Consider the following 24,967-nt stretch of genomic DNA (forward strand, 5'->3'; position numbering starts at 1 on the left):
CTCTCACTCAGGAATCACCATCCTGGCTGCCTGTTGCCCAATATCTTAAAAAATCTTGTTTTTAATATTTTATCCAATCTTCCTGTTATTTGAGACAGGGACATAAATCTTTTTATTTCACATAGACCTAAAATTAAAATCAGTAACTATCTTTTGATTGATTTGTTTCCACATTCAACAGATTATACATTCAGATACTATTTTGAAGAGGCCCAGAAATTTTTACTAATTAATACAGAGAATGCAGAAAAAAAATGTGCCCCCAAAACATTTTAAACATTGAATAGAGAACCATGAAAAGAAATAAAAAGTTGAAATATAAGCTGGTAAATATTTAAATATTTGCATGGATAATTTATCAGCTTGTCACTTGGCAAAATTTTGTATTCAATATTATGAAGTGCCTTTTGAGAGTAGAGATTGCTAAGAGATAATGCAGGCTACTAAGAAAAGTTATTCTAATGTTATTTTCCCCTAGAAATAAATTAAGGAAGAAACTTTTCTTTCATAAATTCTTTAAATAATTTTTTCTGGAAGAATAATAAGGCTGAACAGGATAAATGAATTTTTTTTCCAAATCCTCTATTTTTGTAATGTGTATTGTCTCTTAAGATTGCTTAATCAGCTAATTTCTATTTTCACTGATTAGCCTTCACTGTGCCTGGCTCACTAAATAATCCAGTCCCGACTACAGTCTGATAATGATGAATCGTGACACATATTCTTCCTACCGTCTCCTTCTCCGGCATCTCGTTTTCATCAAAGTCTTAATGAAAAAAAAATCACTTATTTATCAAGGTATAACAATATATAAACTTTCAGTGAAAATGAATATTCTATATGACTGAAACTTATCTCTCTGTATCCATACCCTGAAATGTTAAGCAGTTGTGTTTTCCATCTTTTTTTTCTGTTTAACTCTTAAACACAATGCTACTTGATATCTGTGGTAGCAGAGTTACTCATTTGTGAACACCAAAAGCTGTATAATATTCTCACATGCAGAATGTGGGGCTCTTGACTCCTTTCCAGAGGGCTAAGATTATGGAAATTAGATTTCTGGATGAATGTCTAATTACTGTTGAAGTGAATGCCTATGAAACTATATGCAATGTTTTTATCAGAAACTAAGGATGGTATTAAAAGTTATAGTCATTAATTCATGTGTTGAATAAATATTTATTGCATACTTACTATGCTTCAGAGACTGTACATCTGAGTATGTAATGGTAAATATAAATGCCAATTATAAATATTGAGGCTTGGTTAACATTAACACCCTTGCTCTCTGCATTCAATTTTCCATATGGGTCAGCTACATTCTATTTAATAAGTTTCATCGAGAACTCTTTACTACTCTAATTTAACCTATTTACTCTCCTAATCCTAGGTACAAATTATCAAAGTGCTTAAAATGCACTTCTGGATAGTTTTGAAGTATAAATTTAAATAGTGATAGAATGTAGTTTAACCAATATGGTTTAAAAAAATAAGCACAATTAATCTGACTGCAGCACAAATTAAGCCTCACTTTTCATTTTCTTAAAGCCCCAACTTTACACTGGCTCTTTGGATACTGTGTTTGAATCCTAACATCACTGGTACAGCAATATTAATGAATAAAGGTGATTTTTATATCTATGGTAAAAGGGGAGACTCAGAGAGAAGCTTCTTTCAGCAAACCCCCTCCTCCTACAGATGTGATCTGGTTTATGGTAGCAATTTGGCATTGCACATTTTTTACTACAAAGTTTCAAAAAAACATCTTGATACAGTATTTCTGCAAGTAGTTTCAGAGGATTATTTATGGGTCTGCAAGGATGCCAGATTGTCTCATTTTGAGACAATTAAAACAGGATTTTAGGCAGCTATTATTTGCATCTTTAGGAGAAAAACCCATTAGCACAAGGCCCGGGGATCATTGGGACCTGGAGAAGCTACCTTGAATAATAATCCTGGACCCTACTATATTCGAGCAAGCAGACCCACTGATGCCTGTTAGAGCAGTCTGCATGTAGATGGGCACAGAAACAGAAGCTGCAAGTCTTTTAGGATGATAACTAATATATTTTTTATGAGGCAGACTGAAATGAGACTCCAGAGAGAGCAACAGAAAAGACTGATCAGAAAGAGTAAAATTGGTGACAAGAAGATTGGAAAGTAGGAGTCATTGTAAAACATATAAATCATGGGGAAGCCTGTGCACGGAAACAGACCAAACTCCAGAAATCCACATTTTACTAGAGGTCAGCTTAATGAATTATCAATGTGAATACTTAAAATATTTAATATTTTACTACATATGGGAAAAGGCCAGTTGTTGACTCATTGAAAGGCTGTTGAAAAGGCTCATTTCCCTGTCATGAGGTTCAACATCATATCAGGAAATATCCACTCACAAATTTGGAATAAAGAAAATGGTAAGAATTCTTTCAATGGCACACATTAAAAAAAGTTAACATCTTGGTTTCTATGTTAGCAATTAACATAAAAACTGACCCACTCCCACAGTTGATATTGGCACTGATACTGATATTCCCACTTGTTGAAATAAAGACTTAACTAATGTTCGATGAAATGCAACCAATGTATTTTAAGAGTCATGGGCCAGGTATTTTGTAGGGATAGATACAGTAAGGGGGACAGCTGAAGTAAAGAGACCATTTTTCTTCTTTTTAAAAAGTGTCCCCTGTTCTTGGCCTAGCCACCTCTTCTCATAGAAAGTTCTCCAAATAAACTATTCCAATATCCCCTATGTTCAAGTACTATGCCAGGTACTGGAAAAACAAAGACATTAAAATGGGTCATTTTTCTCAAAGAGCTCATAAATGAGGAAACAGACAAATAGTGGTAATTGTGTTTGATAAATACAATGCATGTCTTAGGTTTCTATGCCAGCAGTATAGAGGTGAAATGTGAGATAATTACACTTCATTTCTTTCTTCACGAGTTGGAATACTTGCCTGAAGAAACAGAATGCCAGAAAATTTTATCCATTCAATCCCCCTAGCCAGAATACAAATGTAGCAAAATTAAGCCTAAAAGACTAGTATTTATTTCTAACAACATTCAGAGAAAATGTGACAACTTACAAAGCTATTTATTCTAAATGCTAATTATATATATATTATATATATAATATATAAATATATTGTATATATTTTATACACACACACACACACACACACACACACACGTACTTTAATTAGGAATTCTCCCCTAAATCTCATCTACTGTAACAGGTATATATCATGCTGTTCAAAATTCATTAAAAAAAAAAGCAAACTAAAGCAACCCATAACAAAAAAAAATTAATTACAGCTATAACTTTGATAGAATAGGATTTTATAGTTTTTAGGACATTTTCATGAACATTTAAGAGTCTACTAACAAGTATCTCACAAGCAAAAGAATATGTATAATATTAGTTTTGTATGTTGAAACAATGTAATAAAGCTATGTGTATGGTATATGTACAATATATACTCATGTAAATATGTATATCTTTATGTATATATGTGTATACACACACACACACACACACACACACACACACCAGACAAATTTATGAAATAGAAGACTGACTTAGAAAACAAATGAAGTTATTGCTCACATCTATCAAAATTCAAGGGGCATACTTCACAGAACTAGAACAAATAATTCTAAAATTTGTATGGAACCTGAATAGCAAAAGTAATCTTAAGAAAGAACAAAGATGGAGATATCATGCTCTCTGACTTCAAACTATACTACAGAACTATATAATCAAGACAGTATGGGATGGGTACAAAAACAGACACACAGATTAACAGAATAGAATTGAGAACACAGAGATAAATTCACACATATACGGACAATTAATCTATCACCAGAAAGCCAAGAACATACAATGGACAAAGAACAGTCTTTTCAATAAATGTTGGGAAAACTGGACAGCCACATACAAAAGAATAAAATTTGACTACAATCTTACACCATATGCAAAAATTAACTCAAAATGGATGAAAGCCTGAATGTTCAACATCAATGTGAATGTGAGTCCCGAAACTGTAAAAGTCATAGAGAAAAACATAGGTGGGAAACTCCTTGACATCAGTCTTAGTGATATATTTGTTGATCTGACTCCAGAGTCAAGGGAGACAGAAACAAAAGAAAGCAAATGGAACTACATCAAATCTAAAAAAGCTTCTACACAGCAAAGGAAACCATCATCAGAACAAAAAGGTAATTTACTAAATGGGTCAAGATATTTGCAAGCTGTATACTCAATAAAGAATTAATATCCAAAATGCATAAGAAATCCACGCAACTCAACATAAAAAAAAAACGGATTAAAACTAGGCAAAGAAACTGAATAGACATTTTTCCATACACAGATGGCCAACAGAGACACGAAAAGATGCTCAACATTACTAATTACTAATCTTCAGGGAAATGCAAATCAAAACCACAAGATATTGTACCTGTCAGAATGGCTGTTATAAAAAAGGCAAGAAGTAAAAAGTATTCGCAAGGATGTGGAGAAAAAGGAGCCCTCCTGAACTATTGGTGAGAATGTAAATTGGTACAGTCATTACGCAAAACAATATGGAGTTCCTCAAAAATTAAAAATAGAACTACCATATGTCCAATAAACCCACTTCTAGGTATTTACATGAAGAATGCAAAAATACTAATTTGAAAAGATATATGCACCCCTATGTTTACTGTAGCATTATTTAAGATAGCAAAGATATGGAGACAACAATGTGTCTGCTGATAGACACGTGCGTAAAGAAGATGTGGTATTCATATATACACTGGAATTCTATGCAGCCATAAAAATGAATGAGCTCTTGCCATGTAAGATGACATGAGTCATCTAGAGGGTATTATGCTAGGTGATAATAAGTTAGACTGAGAAAAAGAAATACTAAACAATTTCACTCATATGTGGAACCTAAAAACAAATGAATAAAAAAACAAAACAAATGAATATACAAACAAAAAGTAAAATCAGACTATAAATACAGAGAGAAAACTGGTGGTTTCAAGAGGGGAGGTGGATGGGGGAGATGGGCAAAATGGGTGAAGGTACAGGGCATACAGTCAATGATATTTTAATAGACTTGCATGTGACAGATGGTAGCTATACTTGTGATGAGCACAGCATAAATTATAGAGATGGTGAAATCACTATGTTGTACACCTGCAACTAATGTAACATTACATGTCAACTATACTCAAGTAAAAAAAATTAGTTTGGGGTCTATACAAAATGAGATAGTATAAGAAGCTGTTTTTTTTTTTAACTGAACCTATATTCCACAGTTCTCCATGTCTTCCTACTCTTAAATTTCTAACCTCCAATCCTTAAAAAAACACTCTTCTGCCTTTTTGATGTCAACCACCAAACCAAACTTATTGAACTCTGTAAGGCTTCTAGATAAAGTACATTTTACTATTTACTCCAACACCAAGGTTGAGATTTTATCAGAGGACTACTGATACCTTGATCTCTGTTCTACACTAACCAGTACTTATGGAATATGAATAGCAATGGGGAAGGGAACAAGAGCCCAAAGAGCCAGAGACCCAAATCCTAGTGGTTCGGAAATGCAGGCTCAGGCAAGCAAGATCCAGAATCAAAGGAAAAAATAATGGAACAAACATTTGTCAGCTTTTGCCATAGAGAAAAGGAACTTTTCTTTCAGACTTATTTTATAGCCAAACTGTGTCTGAGTGGTGGGGTGTGTATGCCTGTGGCTTAAGAGGATTCCAACAGGGGTTCTATAGGTGCTATTTATATAATATAGTACCAGTGCAGCTATTAGAGTCAGGGTTCTAATACCAATTTTACCATTTATTCACTGTAAATTTAGAAAACTATTCATCAAAACCAGCTTATTTTTTTCAATAGGCAAAATAGAACTAATCATAATCTCATCGGATTGTCACGATACTCAAGTGGAATATTGAAAGTCAAATGTCAGATATGTTATCACTGTTTAATACATTCTTTGTCTTTTCTCTTCTAATAAATAATATATAGAAGAACCAGGCTTATCAGTGGCTTCCGATAGCACTAGCTGTTGATTTATTGATATGCTTAGCAAAATTCAAAATGTGTTAGAGAAGTAAAGGATGCAATAGGTACACAGAATCTGGTTACAAAGAAATAGCATTTGGGATGGATTGCTACATCATCCAATAAAACTGTTCCTTCTTACATGAATCCCAACTTTTGTGCATTTTGCACTTATGACTAAGGGATAAGAAAGTGGTTTAGAAACAAGAAGGGCCACTCAGCACAAATAAAGAATGCCTGTCTCCTCTCCCCACCAATTTGCTTGCACAACTCATGCTATCTCTGGTTTTTGACCCTCCTTATTTAATACATCTCAGCACCTCATCCTCCCCTGTTGCAGGTAGGGAAAATAAGTTTTTGTTTAAATAACATCTTAAGTACATTGGCATGTATAAGTATGATTTATATAATTACAGCAGTTAGTAATTAGTGTAAATAGAGATCATGTCACAACTAGCAAACATCATTAAAGCATATACCAAGTCAAGAAAAGTCTGTGTTATTTTTTGCAAGAAACAAAGTGTGTTAGATGAATCCCCAAATTGCCTGTTGGAACAAACTTGACATCAAACATATTGTACCTCATATCTCGGTAAAAATTATTGCACAGGAATGTTTCTTAGGAATATTTTTCTTCACAAATTTTAAATAATTTTTAAAATTCAGAAAAATAAAATGCCCCAAACATAAATTTTTCACTTTGTTTCTTCCTGTTTCCATGTGAAAGAACTGTCTATCACTTATACTGGCTCTTTGAGGGAAGTTTTGTTTATAGTCTCACCCTTCTTAGTGCCCTAATGGAAACTGACTTTTTTGTGTTTATCATTTACTACCTTATTGTGTTATTAAAAAAATGAACGAATGCCAAATTTTTCCACCTAAACTATAAGCTCTTTTGAGAATAGGAGCTTTATAGTTTTACATTCCTCATGCTCACAGCCCCACATATAATGCCTTCCAAATATCTAGTAGTTGCTGAGTCAATTAAAAAAAAGAGTAAAATGTTTATACCAGTAGTAATTATTTAAATAAGTTTAATTTGTCACCATAGATCAAATCTATATAATCAAAGGATAATTATTTTTTCAGCATTGTAGGGTATGGAAAATATTTTGTTGTACACTAGCTCTTTGTGTCTGGATAACTGCCTGAGGAAATTATTTATATACATGAGGGAAAAGAAGTTAGAGACAATGTAAAGTTATAGCATGTCATTCAGAATGCAACTGGTGGAGGTAGAAATTAAATCCAAGAACTTCAGCCACTCAATACATAAAAACCTGAATCTATTTAATTGCAGATTAACTGTACTTAAAAAAAAAACATATGAGTAGCATTTATTTTAAAAAAGTAAGTCTAACTAGCTTCATGAATAATAAATACATACCTGAAAGAACACTTTTTCAAGGAAATATATACATTTGGTTCTCATTATTCACTGCAGTTATGTTCTGTAAAATTACTATAAACACTGAATTAACAAATATTGAATCATCGCTCCTTGAAAAAATGCAGGGTTAGATGCTTACATCTAGATGGCCACACATTTTTGCATAAATAACCTTGTTTTACATGTCTTTGGCTTAAAGACACCTTATTTACATATTGTTAATTCATTAACATTGAACCCACAGTCAACGGCACTATAACTCACGCCTGAACACAGCTGGTCTAACACACATAGTTTCTCAGTAAGGCATATCATAGCCTTTTGTAATTAGGAACAGTAGATAGCGCCCAACACTCTGCTTGGCCGCCTTTTTAAACAGTGACATCAATAATAAAATATTAAAATATGAAATATGAAAAACATAGAATTAAATAACCCACAAAAAGTACACTTGTTTATACTGTGAGAACCAAATAAGAAGGCAAACCACCTTCTTGTTTGATCTTAGCTGGGAAAGCATATGCTGGGTGATTCACATTTCTTACCTCTCTGTACATATGAATGTTTCTAAATTACTGTGAAACTATCATGAGCATTGATTGATTTGAGGGTTACAAATAAATTTTAGTCAGTAGGCAAATTTGTAAATACAGAATCTATGAAAAATGAGGATCAACTGCATTGAATTTCCAAACAAGACATATTGTGCAAGGCATTAAGGAAGATGAATAAAATATTATGGCTGATTTTGAAGGGTTCAAAGTTTATCTGGGAAAATGGAATATCAATAGTTAATGCCAGTGCAATGTAATTGAGTTCTTATCAATGGAGAACCTCAAAGGAGGAAACAACTCAATCTTTAGTTTGCAGTTGACTGTCCTCCAGCATTACACATATGGAATGTAGGGTCAATTCCCACTGCATTCTTATCATTTTCAACTTATGAACTGGCTCTTCCTTGTTGATATGGAAAAAAAATCTCAAAAAACACCACCTCATTGTTCCTCTATCCTTTTGGTGCTCAGCAAGGCAAATTAAGCCTTCATGGAAATTTGAATTTAGAAAAGGGAAACATTTCATATATTTTGTATTACATATAACCACTCTACAATTTCCCACTGAAATGGCTCAACAAACTTTACTGGAAAAAAGAAATGCCAATACCCTCTTTCTTCACGGAAGGCAGTAGTACACTACTACAATGTAATTACTTCTCTTGTCTTCTTTTAGTCTTATCCAAATGAGGTCTATGTATTTCCATAGAGCCTAAAATTTCTTACCCTCCTCAAACTTCCAGTTGATTATATTTCTTTGGGTAACATAGGGCTTTTTAAAAATAATTATATTTTTATGTTTCAGATCTGAGATCTAATCCTATAAGTATTAAAAGATTTTATATTTGTATATCTGGAAATCCATAATTCCTGTTTTATTTTCTGGCCTGGGGTTGTACTTTGAAAAATAAAGTAATTATTTTGCTATACTACTTTTTTTTCCTATGACACACCTATTTAAATCCAGGATATGTTTCTTTTTTTTTTTTCAATTTTCTTAGAGAATTGTTTTTCTCTCCAACTTATCCTTTATATTTTCTACTCCATCTACAACAAAATGACACCAGCAAACTTTGTAACTATTTAAAACTGTTTGTTCATGTAAATGAGACTTGATCCTAATTATCTTTAGCAGAACTCTTACCTTTTGTTGGCAACCGCTCCTTCATTTAAACTTGCCCTTAACACCAGTGCCTTAAATGGCAAAATATGATTTCAACTCATCGCTTCCTATTAATCATGTTTAAATTTCACAGTGAATCATGGACCCCTTTGGTCTGTCCCAGTTTTAAATTGCTTCTCATATTATTATTGTGTAGATTTCCTTGTCTTACATTTTTCTATGTCTACTAAATTAGCTCTTTATTTCCACTGCTCTACTATAAAACTTCTCTGAGTTTGCATTCTCTGAATTTGGAATTAACTTTCTAAAAAGTATTTATTTAGGTGAACGTGACATATTTACTTTCTGTATTAGAACTCTGAACCTCCAAACGAAACTGCTATTTTACCCCTAAAGCACTTTGAATGTTACCCTCCTCCACTAGCCCAACAGTGATGTCACTTGAGCTCATTCCCTTGTTGAAATGGGATTTATTTTTGTCAGAACCGAAGTTCTTTTCATTGATATTTACATAAAATTTCAATTCACTTTGATCTCCGAGGATCACCTCTGTGGCATAGAAAGAAACTATGCACTTTGGTGATGTTTGTTCTGTAAAATGTTATAGATTATTTAGCAGTACTCTCTCATTTGGAAAATTGAAAATTGTTCTGGGATGAGTCAACAGCAAAAATATATTAATATGTTATAGTTTTGTATCATTAGAGGAAACAGAAGCTTTTGAAATACTATCTTGTTAATCAGTTGATCTTTCCTCTCAATAATTAGGTCTTTCAATTTACTTCTAAAATTACTGGATATGGTATTTTCAGCTAATACAAAGTAAAATACACTTAATGAAAAAAATGACATTTGAAAATAATAGATTTTTCTTTTCTTATATTAAATTCAATTCTCTCACAACTCTTGGTGGCTAATTCATTGCGACTATCATTTAAAACTTTGATCTTCTAATTTTTAATGGTTTAAAATTGAGGTAATTAGAAATTACATGATAATGATTAATTAGAATATGAACAGCACTATGCTTGACGTACAAATAATGAGTGGGAATGTGTTGAATTTTTTTAATGTTTGGAATTATATTGGTATTTGAGAAATGCAATTATCATTTCCAATAGCAATTTCGTTCATACAAAGAAGTTTTAAAACACAATCGCAGCTTGAGACCTCCAAATTTGTTCAAATATGTTAAAATCCCACTATGTCCTTTTAATTTTGATATATATAAACTGTGAATTTGAAGCTGAGATTTTTTGTCTATTTATAAAAAGAACATTTGGGGTTACATTAAAATATATATCTCATCTCATTTTTGAAATATATTAGACAGCAGGCTAATTCATTATGGGCCAGTTGGTTGGGGCTGGTGTGGCTATTCAATGAATATTCTAAATATAACCTTAGCCCAAAGTCCTTGGTGAGAAAATAAATAATAGGAACTTTAATTTAGTTACCCTCTCACCAAATAACTTTGAGGTAAGATTGTATCTGTAGCAGCCATATTATATATTTATGTGGAGAAATATTTTGGTAAAACTGTAATGTAAGGAATATGGAAAGGTTTTTGGATGAATTATTAGTTATCAATGAGGATCGCTTGGGCAGAGCAGGTGGGTTGTGATGATTGTTTTGCCACTAATTCCATCTTAAAGTGTTTTTTTTTAATTAGGCAGATTTTTATTCTGCTCTTGGTCAAAAGCAAACTCTGAGAGATCCAACTGTACAAATTGTCCAAACACCTCAATTATTTATAGTCATAATTTAGAATAACTCAACTTTCTAACTTTTGCATTATTACCTTTATTATCTTCCCAACTTCAGTTAAGTTCATAAAATATAACTGGAATTCTCTGTCTTAGAAAAAAAGTGTGAGACTCCAAACTCCAGATAATTTTTTGTGCGTAGAAAAACTAGATAATTTCTAAAATATCTATAGGGGCGCCTGGGTGGCTCAGTCAGTTGAGCGACCAACTTCGTTTCAGGTCATGATCTCATGGTTTGTGAGTTCAAGCCCCACGTGGGGTTCTTGCTGACAGCTCAGAGCCTGGAGCCTGCTTCTGATTCTGTGTCTCCCTCTTTCTCTGCCCCTCCCCCACTCATGCTCTGTCTCTCTCTGTCTCAGAAATAAACATAAAAAAAATTTTTTTTAATTAAAATATCTGTAATACATTGCAGTAATCCATATAAACATTTACTAAAACCTGTGTAAAATATGTATATAAAAATGTGCACATAAACTTTAATTATACAGAATGAAGTAGCTATAATTTGTCCAAATATGAATCTCAAAATCAAGATTATTTTCTGAGTTGGCCAGATAACATTAAGTTTCATCCCCCACTTCAATTTGAAAATTGGCCACATTCCCCAAGTTATGTGAACATGAAGAATTTTCATGAACATAAAAACAGTGAAACACAGAATATGTACTATAGAGCAAACTGAGGAAGAAATAGTAACATCACCACCTTTGACTTCTTACCTAGTGCTAGCTGAAAGAAAAGAGAAAAAAGATGTCAAATCAATGAGACTTTCTCTGATATAATCATGGTCAAGAGCAATAACAAGTCTCATTGGAAATTACTACATTTTCTTGGAAACCTAAACATTTGGATTTCTAGGGCCACCTGGGTGGCTCAGTCAGTTAAGTATCTGACTCTTGATTTCAGCTCAGGTCATGATTTCATGATTCTTGAGACAGAACCCCAAGTCAGATGCTGCACTCACAGCATGGAGCCTGCTTAGGATTCTCTCTCTCCCTCTCTCTCTCTGTCCCTTCCTACTTGTGCATATGCATGCTTTCTCTCTCAAATAAAATACATTAAAAAAATAAACATGTGGATTTCTATATGCATTACCCTTTGAGTAATTAGAAATTTGAAGTATGTATACTAAGTGTTAAAATTTGGAGATGTGGCATGTCAAAGATAACACATTTAACACGTTGTCTGTCCAGCCTCACAGCTTTAATGAATAGAGGAAATCACATTGATAACCTAGATAGACCGGCTTATCTCACATCCCCAAACCAAGCCATGTAAACTATAGATTTAAAAAGTGGCAATTCCTCAGAGCAGTGCTGGAAACCAAGGAGAGATATACAGAGAAAATATAGATATCAATAGGGTCCCTGAATAATAATATCTAATGGAAAAACACAAATTATCTAATTTTATTCACAAATCAAGAAAAAAGTCTGTATAGTATAATAACCATAGGAAAAAAGTGTAGTCCATGTTTTATGACAAAATATACATTAGTCCCCAAAGTTTATGTGGCTGAGTTTTATAAAACTTTGAAAAAATAGAAAGTTCCTGCATTATGTAATTTTTTCCAGAAAGACAAGGGAAGTTGCTTTTATTGTAGGGGCTTGTGAAACTTCAGATTGATGAGTCAAAACCAAATCCCTATTTCTACATAAATACTTTCATTACCAATAAATAAAAATCTCCAGTTCATAGTTACACACCAACACTAAGGGTTATCACATTTATTTGTATAAAAGAGACAAAAATTTTATATCCTATTATTTAAATTTGTTTCCCTAATTACCAGATTGAGAATCTGTTCATGTCTATTAGTGATTATTTTTTAAACATGGATAAATCATGCATACAACAATTTATGCAATGTAGTTCATACACACATGTATTATATTTGTTGAGTAGTTACAAAAACATATATAGAGATGATATTCACTAAAGTCTGCATCATGACTATCTTCTGGTAGGGCTTAAGCTAGAGTGCACTTTAACTATAAGTGAGTAGATTAGATTTTTGTTCACAAATAATTACTACCTTCTTCCTGTGACACCCATGAGAAGAGTAAATTCAGCCACCCTATTGATTTGGAGATGGTCCATGTGATTTGTTTTCAGCAGTAAAGTATGGATGGAAGTGAAGATATATTAACTCTGAGGAGAAATCACATATTTCCACTCACCTCTCTAGGAACTTCCATTTCCTCCATGAAAAGTAAATGTTCCCTGTATCTGCTGTCCTCAACCAAAGTCCAAAATTGGTACAGGTGAAATTACCTGAACTCAGTGGCAGTCTTTTATCAGAGCTGACCAAGCCATTCCTTAAACACATGAGCAAGAAACTCTATTATATGAAATAGTCCTGCAAATCAATAGGAAAAAAAAATGACAAAGAGAAAAACCAAATACATCACAGAAGACAAAATACAAATGAGGACCATAAGAAAGTTGCTCAAATTTGTTAGGAAAATATAGGGGAAAAATCAAGGGAGTTATAATTAAAATATCAAATAAAACAGCACTTTCCTCTTACCAGGTTGGTAAAATTAATAGCTTGATCATATATAGTGTTATTGAGAGTATGGGGAATTGAGCATCATATATCTTTGTTGGAAATGTTAATTATTATAGCATTATTGAACACAAATTGACAGTACCTGTTAATTTAAAAAATACACAAATGTAGAGCCTCAGAATTTCAACTTCTACAGATCTATCATAGAAAAATATTGTGCATGGGGTGCCTGGGTGACTCAGTTGGTTGAGTGTCCAACTCTTGATTTTGGCTCAGGTCATGACCTCACAGTTCATGGGATCGAGCCCCACATCAGGTTCCACATTCACATTGCAGAGCCTGCTTGGAATTCTCTTCCTTCCTCTGTCTCTGACCCTTCCCTGCTCTCCCTCTCTTTTTCTCTCCCTCTCAAAATAAATAAGCTTAAAAAAAAAGAAGTGGAAAACTATTGTGCACATACATGAACGGTCACGCAAAACTCTTTTTATTGTATCAGTATTGGTGAGAAGATAAATATACCTTCCTGTCCCATTGTTAAATAATGTCAATAACAGGCAAAAGAACTTAGATATACACTCCAGGAAGATAAGACTAATAATCAATTATAATACAGGCTAACTCATCAAGAGTAACAGATTTCTTGTCAAAATTTGCTTCCAGAACCTCACCTGTCTGTTCCCACCAATTTGAAAGTGTTATGTTATAAATTCTGCTCAATCCCACTCAGTTCTTTACCATGTAAGACTTTCTTAAAAAGTCACCCTGCCCAAATCTTAAAATCCTGATTCCCTTTTTCCAAGACATCCCTAAGACCATGTCAACTTGATATTCTCTCTTATCGAAGTCAATCTAATCAGCCTACCATTGCCTGGTTACAGATTTTCCTGGTGGTCTTTTAAGACTTGAAGGCCAATGTTTGAAATAGCAGTAGCAAAATATACAGAATAGCAGAAAAGAGCACAGTTTGGAGTTAGATTTACTGAAGTTGAATCCTGAAACCAACACCTTACTAGCAGTGTGACCTTGTTTTCTCTCTCTGGTCCTTGCCTGTAAAGTAGGGACAATAACAGAAATTATTTATTGAGTTTTTGTGAAAAATAAATTACATAATTTATTTAGACCACTTAAGGTAAGGGTACAGAGTAAAGCCTCAAATAGTGTTAGATATAAACAACAATAAGTAAATAAATTACCTAAATCCCTTTCAAATTGAAGAATGACTAAAAAATCTACAATACATTCTTGGTATGTACAGTTTAAAAGAAAGAGATTAATAATTGAAGAAAATCAAATTGTGACACAAAACATATTATGTTAATACTTAAAATTACAGGTATATGTTTTACACTTAATCAGTATACAAAATTGTTTTTGGAGGAGGTCATCAAACCAAAAACTGTGTTCATTTCTGAGGGAAAAGAATTGGATTTCAGATTATTGAAAGGGATTATATCCTTTTTTCCCCAAAAGGCATGTTCACGTATTAGTGGTTTCTCTTACAAAGGAAATATTTTCATTGATGATTTTCTTAACATTGTGGTGATGAGAAATTGTACATATAGCATATAGAATTGTAAAAATGTATATAAAATACCTACTTTTTAAATCCAAAACTTCCAGGTAATTTATAAATGAATATTTGAATTACTTTCAAATACTGCTTTATTTATAATTTTTGAATAGTCATTTCAGGAAAGAGACTAAGCAGATGTTTTTACTGAAGCATAAGCAACTTTGAGTCATGAAGTGAAGAGTAATTCCTTAACCAATGAAAATGTCAAGAAGAGTTTAGGTACACAAATATCATCCTGCCCAGATGGTTAGATTGAATATTGCTTCATTTAATTTTTGGCAAATTGATCCATTTTGCTTTAGTGAATACATTTCTAGAAATCATAGGATAATTTACATTATCTTACAAGGGAATATTTTCCTCAATAAAAACCAAGCAGCATATTTTATCTGGTCTTTACTCAGAACAAAAAAAGAAAGAAAGAAAGAAAGAAATTTCAGTCATCATTCTTTAAGGATTATAACAGAACTCTCTTTTATAGAACTTTTATAAGCATCAACCAAATATAGTCTAACACCATGGTGTGGATAACAGCTATCCCCAAAGGCAGTTAATAGATTTCTGTACAATTTTGTTTTTAAAAATGATTATTTACTGCTTTAGAGTTTACAAATCTTATTCAGAAGTTTGTGTGATTTTTAATACAGGTAGTGCCATTAAAACACTTTACAAAGACAGATGGATTAAAGAAAAACAATACTGATCAGGGAACATTAAGTACTATATTTGATTCCTCTAATTACTAGCTCTAATATGTGGTTAATACTCTTTCCAGTTGTATTGAGATATACTTGACACATAAGATTATAATAATTTAAGGAGTACAACATAATGATTTAGTTATGTATACATTGTGAAATGTTCAACACAATAACTATAGTTACCATGCTGTACATGGCATCTCCAAGACTTATAACTGGAAGTTTGTTCCTTTTGACCTTCACCCATGTCTCCCACAGGCCACCCTTCCAACTCTGACAACTGCCAACTACCAATCTGTTTTCTGTTTTTATGAGTTCGGATTCTACAAATAAGTGTGATCATACAGAATTGATCTTTCTTTGTTTGACTTATTTCACTTAATGTAATGCTCTTGAGGTTCGTCCATGTCAAAAATGGCAAGATTTCCTTCTTTTTATGCCTGAATAATAATTAATAATAATAATAATAATAATAATAACAACAACACCTTTATCCATTCATCCATTGACGAATATTTACATTGTTTCTATGTCTTGGCTATTGTAAGTAACATAGTAGTATAGATATCTCTTCAAGATAGTGACTTTGTTTCTTTCATATATACATGAAAGAATATATATATATATATATATATATATATATATATATATATACACACCCAGAAATAGAATTGCTAGAGCATATGGTAGTTCTATTTTTAAATTTTTAAATTTTTGAGGAACTTTCATAGTGTCTTCCATAATGACCATAACAATTAACACTCCTACAAAAGGTACACAAATGTTTACTTTTCTCCATATCCTTGCCAGCACTTTTGTTATCTCTTCTTTTTGATAATAGCCATTCCAACAGGTGTTAAGTGACATCTCATTGTAATTTTGATTTGAATTTCCTTCATAATTAGTGATGTTGAGCATCTTTTTATGCCCTTATTGCCCATTTGTATGTCCTCTTTGGGAAAATGGCTATTCAGATCCTCTATTTTTTAATCAGATGCTTTTTTGTTATTAAGTTATGTAAGCTTTTTATAAATTCTGGGTGTTAATCCCTTATCATATATATGATTTGCAAATATTTTCTTCCGTTCTGTAGGTTGCCTTTTCTTCTTGTTGATGGTTTCCCTTGTTGTACAGAATCTTTTAAGTGTAATGCAAACCCACCGGTTTATTTTGGCTTTTGATGTCTTTGCTTTTGGTGTTAAATCCAAAAAATCATTGACGTCACCAATGTCAAGGAGCTAACCCCTCTGTTTTCTTCTAGGAGTCTTATGGTTTAGGTCTTTCATTCAAATCATTTAAAAAATTTTTTTTAATCTTTATTTATTTTTGAGAGAGAGAGCATGAGTGGGGTGTGGGTGTGGGTGTGGGGGCAGAGAGAGAGGGAGACACAGAATCAGAAGCAGGCTCCAGGCTCTGAGCTTTCAGCACAAAGCCTGATGTGGGGCTCGAACCCATGGACTGAAAGATCATGACTTGAACCAAAGTCGCCACTTACCGAATGAGCCATCCAGGTACCCCATCAAGTCTTTAATCCATTTTGAATTAATTTTGTGTATGGTGTAAGATAGTGGTCCAGTTTCATTCCTTGGCACGTGGCTGTCCAACTTTCTTACCACCATTTTTTGAAGGTACAATCATTTCCTCATTGTATATGCTTGGATCTTTGTCATCTATTAATTGACCATATATTCACAGGTTTATTTCTGACCTCTGTTCTGTTCCATTGATCTCCTGATTCACAGGAGAGCACAGTGCTCTCTATCCTATATCACTAATCCATTGTATACCTTTATGCCAATACCATACTGTTTTTATTACTATTGCATTGTGATACAATTTGAAACCAGAAAGTGTGATGCCTCTGGTTTGTTCTTTCTTAAGATTGCTTTGGTTATTTGAGGTCTTTTGTGGCTCCATACAAATTTTAGAATTGTTTGCCCATTTCTGTGAAAAATGCTATTGGAATTTTGATAGAGATTGCTTGGGTAGTATAGACATTTTAATTCTTCCAGTACATGAACATCAAATATTTTTCCATTTATAGGTGTCTTCTTCAATTTCTGTTATTGGTATCTTATAATTTTTTAGTGTAGAAATCTTTCACCTCTTCAGTTAAATTTATTCCTATTTATTTTTTTAAGAAATGATAAATGGAATTACTTTAATTTCTCCTTCTGATAGTTTGCTATCAGTGTACAGAAACATATTTTTTGTGTGTTGACTTTGTATCCCACAATTTACTGAAATAATTTATTAGTTTTAAAGTTCTTAGGGTTTTTTATATATGATAATATTAAATTATTCTTAAACAGAGACAATTTTGCTTCTTCCTTTACAATTTGGACATCTTTTATTCCTATTTATTGCCTAATTGTTCTGGTTGGGATTCTAACACTATGTTGAATAAAAGTGGCAAGAGGGGCATTATCTTGCTCCTGTTCTTAAAGAAAAAACTTTCAACTTTTCACCATTGAATATATTAGCTGTGGGCTTGTCATACATAGCCTTTATCATGTTGACATAAGTTCCCTCTATACCCAGTTTATTGAGAGTTTATATAGTGAGTGGATATTTAATTTTTGTCAAATTTTTTGTATCTATGAAGATAATCATGTATTTTTAACCTTTATTATGTTGATGTGGTGCATCACATTGATTCGTATTTCTTGAACCTTGCTTGTTTCCCTACAATTATTCCCACTTACCACTTGATCCTTTTAATGTATTATTGAATTCAGTATGTTAATATTTTATTTAGGATTTTTGCATGTATGTTCATCAGTGATATTGGCATGCAAGTTTTTTTCTTCTAATGTCTTTGTCTGGTTTTGGTAGGAGAATAAGGCTGTTCAGTTGATAATGTTCTCTCTCATTTAAAAAAAATTTTTTAAGATTATTTTAATGTTTGTTTATTTATTTTGAGAGAGAGAGAGAAAGAGAGAGAGAGAGAGCATTAGTAGGAGAGGGTCAGAAAGAGGGAGAGAGAGAATTCCTAGCAGGCTCCATGCTATCAGCATAGAGCCTAATGTGGGGTCTGTATCACAAACCATAGGATCATGACCTGAGCTGAAACCCAGTCGAAGGCTTAACTGGCTGAGCCATTCTGGCACACCCTTCCTCTTCTATTTTTTGGAAGAGTTTGAGAAGAATTGTTGTTAATTCTTTAAATGTTTGAAATCACCAGGGAAGCCATCTAGTTCTGGCCTTTTCTTTGTTGGAGGACCTTTAGTAGAGAATCAATCTTAGTAGTAATTGTTCTGTTTAGACTTTCTATTTCATGATTCAAATTTAGTTGGTTTATGTTTTTAGGAATTTATCTATTCTTGGTTGTCCAATTGTTAGCATATAATTGTTAATATTATACTGTTATGATTATTTTATTTGTGTGGTAACAGTTGTACTGTCTCCTCCTTCATTTCTAATTTTATTTATTTGAGTCCTCTCTTTTTTCCTGGTGAGGCTAACTAAATGTTTGTCAATTTTATGTTTTCAAAAACCCAGTTGCTAGTTACATTGATCTCTTCTATTGTCTTTTCAGCTTCAATTTAATTTATTTCTTCTCTAATTTTTATTATTTCTTTCTTCTACTAATTTTGGGCTTTTTTATTTTTCCTTTTCTATTTCCCTGAGGTATAATGTCAGGTTATTTGAACTCTTTCTTTTTTCTTAATGTAGGTATTTATCAATATAAACTTCCCTATTAAAACTGCTTTTGCTGCATCCTATCAATTTTGGTATGTTGTGTTTCCATTTTTTATTTTTCTCCAGATTATTTTTATCTCTCTTGATTTTTTATTTCACTCATTTTTTTATTGTTTAGTAGCATGTTGTTTGATATCTACATTTTGTGAATTGTCCAGTTTTCTTCATGTAATTGATATCTAGTTTCATAAAATTTGGTTGGAAAAGATGCTTGATATGATTTCAACCTTCTTAAGTTTATTTATGTGTTTATTTTTTAATTTTTTTAAATGTTTTTAGTTTTTATTTTTGAGAGAGAGAGAGTGAGTGGGGGGTGGGGGCAGAGAGAGAGGGAGACACAGAATCCGAAGCAGGCTTCAGGCTCTGAGCTGTCAGCATAGAGCCTGACATGGAGCTCAGACTCACAAACCGTGAGATCATGAACTGAGCCAAAGTTGGACACTTAACTGACTGAGCCATGCAGGCACCTATCTTCTTAAATTTATTAACACTTGTTTTGTAGCCCAACTATGATCTATCTTGGAGAATGTTATATGGACACCTGGAGAAGAATATGTATCCTGTTGCTATTGGGTGGGATGTTCGGTAAATACCTGTAAAATTAACCTGGTCTATTGTATAATTTAAGCACTTCATTTATTTTCTATCTGGATAATCTGTCCATTGTTCAAATGGGGTATTGTATTGCTGTATGTTTCTCCCTTCAGATCTGTTCATATTTGCTTTATATATTTAGGTGCACCTATGTGGAGGTGAATAAATATTTAGCAATTGTTATAGATTCTTGTTTTGATGTCTTTATCATTATACAATAACCTTCTTTGTCTCTTATTACATTCTTTGGCTTAATTCTATTTTGTCTGATATAAGTATAGCTTTCCCTTTCTGTTGTTGTTGTTGTTGTTGTTATTGTTGTTGTTGCTTCCATTTGCAGAGAACATCTTTTTCTAACCCTTCACTTTCACTCTGTTTATATCCTTGAAGTTGAAGTGAGTCTCTTATGGGCAGCATATAGTTTGGTGGTCTTCTTCTTCTTCTTCTTCTTCTTCTTCTTCTTCTTCTTATCTATTTAGCCACTCTGGATCTTTTGATTGAAGAATTTAGTCTATTTACATTTAAAGTTATTTTTCATAGATGCGTACTGTTTGCAGTTTGTTAATTATTTTCTATATATTTTATAATTCCTATGTTTCTTTCTTCTTATCTGGCTCTCTTCCTTTGTGACTTGATTTTCTGTAGTGATATGCTTGGATTCTTTTCTTTTTATCTTTTGTGTATTTATTATAGATTTTTGCTTTTTGGTTACAATAAGGCTTATATAAAGCATCTATAAGAGTCTATTTTTAAGCTGTCTACTTTCACCTAATCCATAGTAGTTTATGAGATAGTTTCTAGATATCTTTCAGAAAGAACTATTCCATGTGTAGCTGTAGAATTGGTGTGTCCATAGGAGGCAGTAAATTCAGAAGTCTCCTCTGTCACCATCTTGGACCAGACTTCTTTGTGAGTAATGATTTTGTTGCTGAGAATTTCACTTTCATTTTGATACAAGCTTTAGTTCTCCTTCTCCTTTTATTTCCACAAGCATGTAATGAAGTTTATGATGTACTAAATTCTAGGTGCTGGGTTCTGAAGATGCAAAACTGTAAGACTAGGTGTCTACTCCCCATCTTAGCCCTGAGACAAATACCACTCTAAAAGATAATTTTCAAATATAATCAAAATACTATGAGTGGCTAGAGAAGGAAAAGATCTGGAATATCTGGGAAAGTTTTCACAGCAATCTTCAATTTAACTAGATATATAGGATGGGTAGTGTGCCAGGCATAATAATTTGAAAGGAAATGATGCTTCAGAAATAAGAAAGCACATGCACAAAAGCATGAGGTTGAGAAAGGTGATGATGGGGAATTTACAATATAGACTAAATTAGGATTGAGGCAATGACTGAAGATGAGGTTGAAGAGGCAGATTACAACTAGAGTAGGATGGATTTTATGCACTAAGCAAGTAGCTTGAACTTGGGAATAAACAAGTCACCAAAAACCTATGGGAAAGTCACATGATATTTTATCTTCTTAAGGAATATCCTAAACAGTCTGGATGAATGCAAATGAGACCAAATGCAGACAGATTGCAAAGAAACCAAGAGGTATGAAATAGACCTATGGGATACAGAGTTAATCATATGTCTAAAATCTGAATATAAGAGTAGCATTACATACGGATTTTAAACATTTTGAAAAATAGAGAAAAACATAAGAAATAAAATAGATATATGGTCAGTCTCACAACATAGAAATTGGTGGTTAACATTTCAATATATTAATTTCTAGATTGTTTTCTATATATACATATATAGTTTAAACCAAAATTCATGACATCAATGTGAAATGCTAAACAGTTTTCTGAACGACCAAATAATAGACAGACATCATTTATGTAATATATCATCAGTTACTACCACTATTAGAAATGTAGAGTTTTAACATTTAAAAAAGCATTGTGATAAATATGCTTGTGCCTACATATTTGTGCCCTTGTCTGATTACTTAGAAAAAGCTATTAGGTAGAATTTCTAGGCAAGATATAATATACATTTTAAGGTTTTTAAAAGTATCTATTCAAAATTCACTTTAAGAAAGCAATTGATATTCCTACTAGCAGTGTCTTTTCTCTGAAGCTTTTAAAACAATGAGTATTCCTATTTTTTTCTGACAATAGGCAAATATGGAATCTCACTGTTTAATTTGCATTCCTTTGATTACTTACGAAGTTAAATCCTTTCATGTTTATTGTAACTTGCCTGTTCTGTCAATTTTTCTATTGGGGTGTTTGTAGTTTTATGTTTGATTTAAAAAAGGCTCAAGGACCTATCTGTTTAGGCAAAATACAGCATAACAATTGGAATTAGTTATTCATCCATAGAGAGCTGTGAAGGCATCTCAAAAATTCAAAATGTGTGAAAAACAAGAACACAGCAAGGCTTCAGGTAAACAGAAATCTGTTGCAAATATTTGGTAGAAAAGTCATATTAAGGCAAACTTACCAACTGCAAGCAATGATGCTGTTAAGGCAGTAGAATTGGCTATTATCAAAGTTCCAGAAGAATGATGCAATGGAATAGACAGACTTTGTCCCTATGAATTCAAAGAAATCCCATTGAGTTTTAGAGAAGAAGGCTACACTCAGGTGGGTATGGCTACTAGTTAGCAATCTCAGTTATTTTTAAATATTGCAGAGGTGCCTATGTGGCTCAGTCAGTTTAGCATCTGGCTCTTGATTTCAGTTCAGGTCATGATCTTGCAGTTCATGGGATTGAGCCCTGCATCAGGCTCTGTGCTGACAGTGTGGTGACTGCTTGGGATTCTCTGTCTCTGTCTCTGTCTCTGTCTCTGTCTGCCCCTCCTCTGCTTATGGTCGGTCTCTCTCTCAAAATAAACATTTTTGAAAACTTGTAGAGGTGCCCGGGTGGCTTAGTTAAGCGTCTGACTCTTGATTTCAGCTCAGGCCATGATCTCACCATTTGTGAGATCGAGGGCCGTGTTGGGCAGTGCACTGACAGCATGGAGCCTGCTTGGGATTCTCTCTCTCCTTCCCTTTGCCTCTCCCCTATTCATTATCCCTCTCTCTCTCTCTCAAAAATGAATAAACTTAAGAAAAAAATTTTAATTGTATGTGAGAGGAAAAAATGCCAAATTACAATCCCACTGAAAACTAGTAGTAATAATCAGCAACCTATTAAATTTCAAAGAAGATAGAAGAAAGCTAGTCAAGGAGAAATTGTATAAGATACATCCAATCTGAATATCAGTCCTTTGAAATATAGGCACCCTGCTCCACAAAAAGTGAACAGACTGTCCTGAAATTTGCAGGAACATTTTCCCTCACATTATTAGGAAAATACAATAAAATGGACTCACTTGTATAACCACCATCATAATCAAGATTGAAAATATTTTCATCACACCAAAAGCCCCCTTATTTCTCTGTTTTCTCTATGGGTAAATTGCCTTTTTCTAAAATTTCATACAAATGGAATTACAAAGGATTATTTTTTATACCTGCTTTTACTCAATACAATGCTTTTTAAGATTCATTCATGTTTGGGAATACATCAGTAGTATGCAGCAGTAGTATTCTTTTTTTATTGGCATATAGTATACCATGTGGATATACCACAGAGTACTTATTCATTAATCTGTTGTTAAGCGTATGGGTTGTCTGCAGTTTGGGGCTATTATACATGAATTTGCTATATACAAGTTGGTGTCTACAAATCTTAGTGTGGATAGATGTTTTTATTATTCTCAGGTATTACCTAGGAGTGGAATGGCTAGGTCCTGTGTTATATGTATAGGTTTCACTTTTCAAAACAATATTCTAGCCTTCCCAACAACAACAAAAAATGCTAGTTTACAGAGTGACTGTGCCATTTTCCAGTCCCATCAGAAATGTATGAGAATTTCAGTTCCTCTAGACCCTTGCTAATATTCTGTATGGCTAGTCTTTTTAATTACAGCCATTCTAATGGATGTATAGTAGTATTTCATTGTGGCTTCAATTTACATTTCCCTGATGATTAATGGTGTTGAAAATCTTTGCTATGTGAATTGGTCATTTCTACATCTCTTTGCTTAATATTTTCTAAACCATTTGCCTACTTTATTTTGTTTGTTTGTTATTCTGACATAAGAGTTCTTTATAAAACATGGAAAAAAGTCTTTCATCAGATATACATATTGCAAATATTTTCTCTCAGTTTGCGGCTTGCTTCTATTTGTTGGTGTTATTGTTTTTTCATTTTTGTATTGGTATCTTTCACAGAGGAAATTTAGTTTTGATAACATCTATTTTATCAATCTTCTTTTATATCTTTTGCTTTTTGGTTTAATCTAAGAAAACTTCTACCTATGTAGGAGTTTGATAGTTTTATATATTTACTTGTAGATCTACAATCATTTTGAATCATTTTTGACATATAGTGTTAAGGTTCAATATTTGTTTTTATTTTTACTTTTGCAATATCCAGAGCTTTGAGCACAATATTTTAAAGACTATCATCATTTTTCCCATTGAATTAGCTGGAGCCATAATATTGCCTTTTTCAAAATTAAATTGATCAGTTACATGTAAGTCTATTTCTGAAATCTCTATTTAAGTGATATATACCCTTATGCTAATACCACACTGTCTTAATTATTATAGCCTTATAATAATAATAAAGTTAAGTAGCAAAAATCTTTCAACTTTGTTCTTTCATTTTAAATTGTTGAACTATTTCAGGTCTTTCACATTTCTATATAAATTTTAGGATCTTGTCAATTTCTTGAGGGGGGGATAAAAAGTGACTGTTGGGTGTTAGATCACTGAATTTATACACAAATTGGATCAATAATCTTATTAACAATTTAAGGTTTTAATTTAGAAACTTAGCAAAGTGCTTCACTTACTTTGTTGTCTTTAATTGCCTCAAGCAATATTTTGTTATTTTATACACAAATTTTGTTAAGTTCATCCCTTAATATTTAATAGTTTTTTAAATTATATTTTCAAATTGTTACTTATATAGAAGTAAA

The 24,967-nt window shown here is 32.7% G+C and overlaps 1 long non-coding RNA gene across 1 annotated transcript in view; it reads right to left on the minus strand.

Moving 5' to 3' along the window:
- The window catches only part of LOC125173208 (uncharacterized), a 51,442-nt gene extending 28,918 nt beyond the window's left edge, over positions 1-22,524 (minus strand). The window contains exons 1-3 of the long non-coding RNA XR_007154964.1: positions 22,438-22,524; positions 14,275-14,459; positions 13,081-13,259 (exon numbers count right to left, since the gene is read on the minus strand). This is a non-coding gene — a long non-coding RNA (uncharacterized LOC125173208). The remainder of the gene's footprint in view (positions 1-13,080; positions 13,260-14,274; positions 14,460-22,437) is intronic.
- Between the last annotated feature and the right edge of the window lie 2,443 nt (positions 22,525-24,967).

The sequence above is a fragment of the Prionailurus viverrinus genome, chromosome C1 (genome assembly GCF_022837055.1).
Source record: "Prionailurus viverrinus isolate Anna chromosome C1, UM_Priviv_1.0, whole genome shotgun sequence".
NCBI lineage: Eukaryota > Metazoa > Chordata > Mammalia > Carnivora > Felidae > Prionailurus > Prionailurus viverrinus.